This window comes from Manis pentadactyla, chromosome 7 (assembly GCF_030020395.1).
Source record: "Manis pentadactyla isolate mManPen7 chromosome 7, mManPen7.hap1, whole genome shotgun sequence".
NCBI lineage: Eukaryota > Metazoa > Chordata > Mammalia > Pholidota > Manidae > Manis > Manis pentadactyla.
Genome location: NC_080025.1, coordinates 40277183 through 40283182, shown reverse-complemented (window position 1 = coordinate 40283182; position 6000 = coordinate 40277183).

Sequence of the window (6000 nt, the reverse complement as noted above, 5' to 3'; positions counted from 1 at the left end):
CGAGGTTCCGCAGACCACTAAGGATCATCGGGGACGCCCTTTGTCTCCTTGCCGTCTGCTCCCAGTCTGAGGATCTCCTTTTGTCTTCCCCTGTTTGTGTCCTTCTCTGTCCTTTAGCCATGGGAGCCTCCTCATCCCTCCCTGAAAGTTCACCTCTTGAATGTCTGCTCAATCATCTAACTACCCTCTCCCTGACGCCTGATATAAAACCAAAACTTCTCCGTAAATACTGCTCCCAAGATTGGCCGACATACCCCCTAGACAATAACAACCAATGGCCTGCAGGGGGAACTCTTGATCCTAACATCACTCGCGATCTCTTTAACTACTGCCAGCGCCTGAAAAAATTGGAAGGAGATTCCCTATACCGAAGCTTTTCACCTCCTAGCTCAAAATCCCAGCCTCTGCACCACCTGTTCCCTGCACCAAGTTCTCCTAGCCTGCAAGCTGTCTTCCTCCCCTCAACACACTCCCAGTCCCTCTTCAATTACCTTTGACCCAGCCGACGAACCTTCGCCATACAGGCTTCCCTCGTCAGCCCCTCCCCCTCCTACAACACCTCCGCCCTCTTCCGCAGTCACTGCTGCCTCCACCCCCTCCCCCACAGAAGCCTCCTGCACGGGCCCTTCCCCCTCCTCTCCTACAACAGCCCCTCCCCCTTCCTCCACCACCATCTCCTCCCCCACCTCACCCCCTCCGCCTTCGTCCCCCTCACCTTCCCCCCCCGCAGATCAAGCCTGAGCCTTTCAGCCCCCCTCTAACTAAGTCCCAGGAGCCTCCTCCATCTTTGCCCCCATCACCTGTTTCTCCCCCACAGACTGAGCCAGAACCCTTCAGTCCTCCTCAGACTTGGTCCCGAAGGCCTCCCAAAATTATCGCCCCCCTCCGGGAGGTAGCAGGATCCAAAGGCATTGTGCGCGTTCACATCCCTTTCTCCTTAGGAGATTTAGCCCAACTTGAGAAATGCCTAGGTTCCTTTTCCACTGATCCCACGACATATATCAGGAAGTTTCAATGGACCCTCCAGTCATACAGCCTTACACTTCATGACATTTTCATGCTCCTGGCCAATACCCTCCTTCCTGAAGAGCGTAGACGAGTTTGGGACTTCACCCAAACACATGGTACCAAAACCCACAGGACTGACCCCACCTATCCCCCTGGCCCCACCACTGTCCCTGAACAAGACCCACACTGGGATAATAACACCGCCGTGGGTCTCCGCTCTCGAGATATTTTCGCCTCCTGCTTAATAGCAGGTCTGAAAAAGGCAGCTCGTAAAGTAGTCAATTTTCAAAAGCTCCAAGACATAATTCAAAGAAGGGAGGAAACTCCCTCTGAGTTCTTAGACTCACTCACTCAAGCCCTATTACAGTATACCAGCCTGGACCCAGAAACGCCTGACGGGAGACATGTCCTTATGACATACTTCCTGGCTCAAAGCTACCCCGACATTAAAGCTAAACTCAAAAAGTCAGAACAGGGCCCCGCTACCCCACAGACTGAGATCCTAACAGTGGCCTTTAAAGTCTTCCATAACCGGGAGGAGGAGAAAGAACGCTGTAAACAAAAGGCTGATCAGGCCAATTTCCAAATGTTGGCCCAGCTGATAAAACCACAACCTGGGCACCCCTCTACAAACAAGCCCCCCCCAGGAGCTTGTTTCAAGTGTGGAAAAGAAGGACATTGGTCAAGGGTGTGCCCCTCCCCCAGATCTCCTACCACCCCATGCCCCAGATGCCACAAAAAGGGCCACTGGGGGTCTGATTGCCCAACCACCCGAAGGGGAGGCTGGACAAACAACCCCCATCCTAAGCCCGCCGTAGTGGGGCTGGCAGAAGAAGATTGACGGGGCCGGGGGGCTTCTCACCCAACAATTTCCATCACCAAACAGGAGCCCAGGGTTACTTTAATAGTAGACGGTCACCCCATGTCCTTCCTCCTAGATACAGGAGCCACCTTCTCAGTCTTGCGAGAATACGAGGGCCCTACCATGCCTGCCATTACTCCTATAGTCGGGGTAGGAGGTAAACAGATTTTCCCATTAAACCCCCCCCTTTCATTCACAATCCAAGACAATCCCATACCTTCCTCCCACTCCTTCCTGGTTATGCCCCAGTGTCCCATCCCTTTACTAGGATGGGACATCCTTTCTCTCCTCCATGTTTCCATAACTATATCCACTCCCACAGCCCCCAGTACTCCCTTTCTGATGGCCCTCATAGCCGACAACCCCCCTCTACCCAATGAAAGCTCCAGTTCCGCCCCCATACACCCTGTAAATCCCAAAGTTTGGGACATTAAAAGTCCCTCCATGGCTCTATGTCCTCCTGCCTCTATCAAATTACGTGACCCCTCTCAGTATATCTGTCAGGCCCAATACCCCCTAACCACTTCAGCCCTCATAGGCCTCCAACCCATCATTCAAGATCTTTTAAACAAAAATTACCTCAGACCCACTCACTCCCGTTTAATACCCCATATTAGCTGTTAAAAAAACAAATGGATCTTTCCGCCTTGTCCAAGACCTTCGCCTCGTCAACATGGCAATCATCCCTATCCATCCCTTAGTCCCAAATCCATACACCCTTTTATCGCAGATCCCTGCCTCAGCCTCCCACTTCTGTCCTAGAACTCAAGGACACATTTTTTTCTATCCCTCTGGACCCCTCCTCCCAAGATTTTTTCGCCTTCACCTGGACAGACCCATACACAAGACATTCTGAACAACTCACTTGGACAGTTTTGCCACAAGGCTTCTGAGATAGTCCCCATATTTTTGGACAGGTCCTAGCTCAGGACCTCAAACAGTTTCATCATGATCACTCCGAGTCCACCTTATTACAATACGTGGACGATCTTCTACTCTGCAGTCCCTCGTGGGAACAGTCTCAACTTGACACTGCCTCCCTACTTAACCTTCTAGCTTCCAGAGGTTACCGGGTATCCCCCATCAAGGCTCAAATCTCTTCCCCTTCTGTCACTTACCTCGGATTCCTTCTATCTCAACAAAGAAAGTCCATTACCTTAGACAGAAAACGGCTCCTCTCTGACCTGCCCATTCCCAAAACCAAGACAGAAATCCTTTCCTTTCTAGGCCTGGCTGGGTATTTTAGAGCATGGATCCCTAACTTCTCCCTGTTGGCAAGACCCCTATACGACCTCAGCAAGGGCCCCCCTGAAGAACCATTATCCTCCTCACCCCGACACTCCTTCATTAAGCTCCATCAAGCCCTTGTGGAAGCCCCAGCTCTCCATCTTCCTGATTTGTCGAAGCCCTTCTCATTATACATTCATGAGAGGTCCAGTCAAGCTCTAGGAGTCGTAGGCCAACATTATGGCCCATCCTTTGCCCTAGTAGCTTATCTTTCCAAGCAATTAGACCCCACAGTTCGGGGATGGGCCCCCTGCCTACGGGCATTAGCTGCTGGACAGCTCTTGCAGAAGGAAGCTCGTAAACTGATATTCGGGGCACCCCTTACCATTCTGTCCCCACATCACCTAAAGGATCTCTTAACCTACAAAAGTTTACAAACTCTCCCTCCCTCCAGACTCCTGACCTTACTGTCCTCTTTCCTCCAAAATCCAGACATTTCTTTCCTCCCCTGCCCGCCCCTGAATCCGGCCACTCTTCTTCCTCTACCCTACTCTCCTCATACTCCCTCGCATGATTGCCTGGAAGCCCTTCACAACTTCCTTCCGTGCCACTCCAAGATCTCCGAAGGAGCCCTCTCACACTGCGACCTCATCTGGTTTACTGATGGGTCCTCCTTTAAACATGAGGGCACCCATTATGCAGGATACTCAGTAGTCTCCCTCGAAGACATCATAGAGGCATGAGCCCTACCCCCCAGTACAACCAATCAACAGGCTGAACTCATTGCAGCCACCAGAGCTTGCACTCTGGCCTGGGACACGTCTCTTACACTGTACACTGACTCCAAATACGTATTCCACATTCTCTTGTCTCATGCGGCAGTATGGAAAGAACGAGGCCTCCTCACCACAAAAGGAAACTCCATCACTAATTCAGCCTTAATTTCTAAACTTCTAGAGGCTTCACAACTCCCACACCGACTGGGCATAGTCCACTGCAAATCACATCAAAAGGACGACTCCCCCATTACAAGAGGTAACAATAAAGCTGACAGAGTAGCCTGGTTGATTGCCCTATCAGAAGAAGTACCAGACAGCAATCCGTCTGCCCTTGCAGTTTTAGCCTTATCACAAGACACCCTCTGTTCCCAGGACAAAGAGTCCCTCTTCCGCTTCTTACACAATCTGTTCCATCCTAGCCCCCAATCCTTGATCCATTTTTTACAATCCTTTTTTTCTCTCTCTCCTGAAGACAAAACCCTACTTAACCAAATCACCCGCAGGTGCACCATCTGCCAACGCACTAACCCTAATACCCCCCTCAAGGCCCAACCCTTCCCGGCTCATCAAGCAAGGGGTAATGTCCCCACTGCAGATTGGCAAATAGACTTCACTAACATGCCCCCCGTACTGTGTACCAGATACCTACTCTTCTTAGTAGATACATTTTCAGGATGGGTCAAGGCTTTCCCCACCACTAACAAATGAGTGTCCGCGGTTGCCTCTATCCTCCTCACCCAGATATTTCCTAGGTTCGGGATGCCCACTTCCCTCCAATCAGATAACGGCCCTGAGTTCACTGCCCAAATCATTCAGAACCTCTCCAAGTCGCTCTCACTCCCCTGGCATCTACACTGTTCTTATCAACCACAGGCTTTGGGAAAAGTAGAAAGAGCCAATAGGACTCTAAAAGACATCCTGACCAAACTATCTCTAGAACTACACCTTGACTGGGTTCACTTACTTCCTTTAGCTCTACTCCGCATTCGGGCCCTCCCAAAGAAACCTTCCTTCTTGTCACCCTTTGAGATCATGTACGGCCGCCCAATTCTAACCCCAGGGCTTCCCACAAAGGACCAATTCCTCCCAATATGGCCCTTCCGCTACTCTCTCTCCTCCACACCGAATTGTGGAAATATCAGGATTGGCTCCTTCCTGATCCATCCGCCTCCCAAAATCTTCCTGTCTTACAGTCTAGCCAACTAGTGTTTTATAAGCCACCAGAGGATCGGCCCTCTCTCACCCCAAAATGGGAAGGTCCACACCCAGTTATTCTCTGCACCCCCTTGGCCGCCAAGCTCTTACTGCCTGATAACTCTGTCACCCCTTGGATTCATATCTCCAGGTTGAAACCAAACACCCAGGATCCACCTTCTCTGGACGCCCAAGACCCATCGGTCACAATCCAGAGTCCTTCAGATACAGCCCAAGACGCTGTCTACTCTACCACTCTTCATCCCTCTGATCCCTTGAAACTCCGCATCTCCCATTCACCCCATTTGCCATCCATACCCGAATCATGACTTTTTCCTCCTTTACTGCTCTCTCGCTTTTTTTCCTCATTCCTATTGTCTTCCCCGCCACCCCAGCCTCCTTTGTATGGCGATTCAAAGTCAGACAGACTTACACACAGCATCAAACAAAAGTTACTGCCCTCATTGCCACATCAGACTGCCCTCTGAAAGGCTGCTCCGAGCCTTTATACCTCCACTTTCCTCCCTCCACCGAAGTGTTCACTAGCAGCTACCTTTATTCTCCCTACCTCTGCTCCCTCTATGACCAAAAACAAGCCTTTGCAGGCGATGGCCAGACACCTACGGGGGATGTCCCTACTGATCTTGCGCCATTCACTACATGGGTAACTCCCCGTACCCACAGTATTACTCCTCCAACCGTTTCATAAAATATCCCAACAGCTCATTCTCCTTATCAATCCCAGATCCCTGGGACTCTCAATGGGCCGCCGGAGTCACAGCCACAGTTTACTATGGGGGGTCCTCGACTCCCCACGGTACCCTTCATATCTCTCAAGAGTATGTTCCCTCTCATTCCCAGATCTCTCAAGTTGCATCAGATATCGGACATTCCGAAAAAGTCATTATCCAAACTCTTGACAGCACCTCT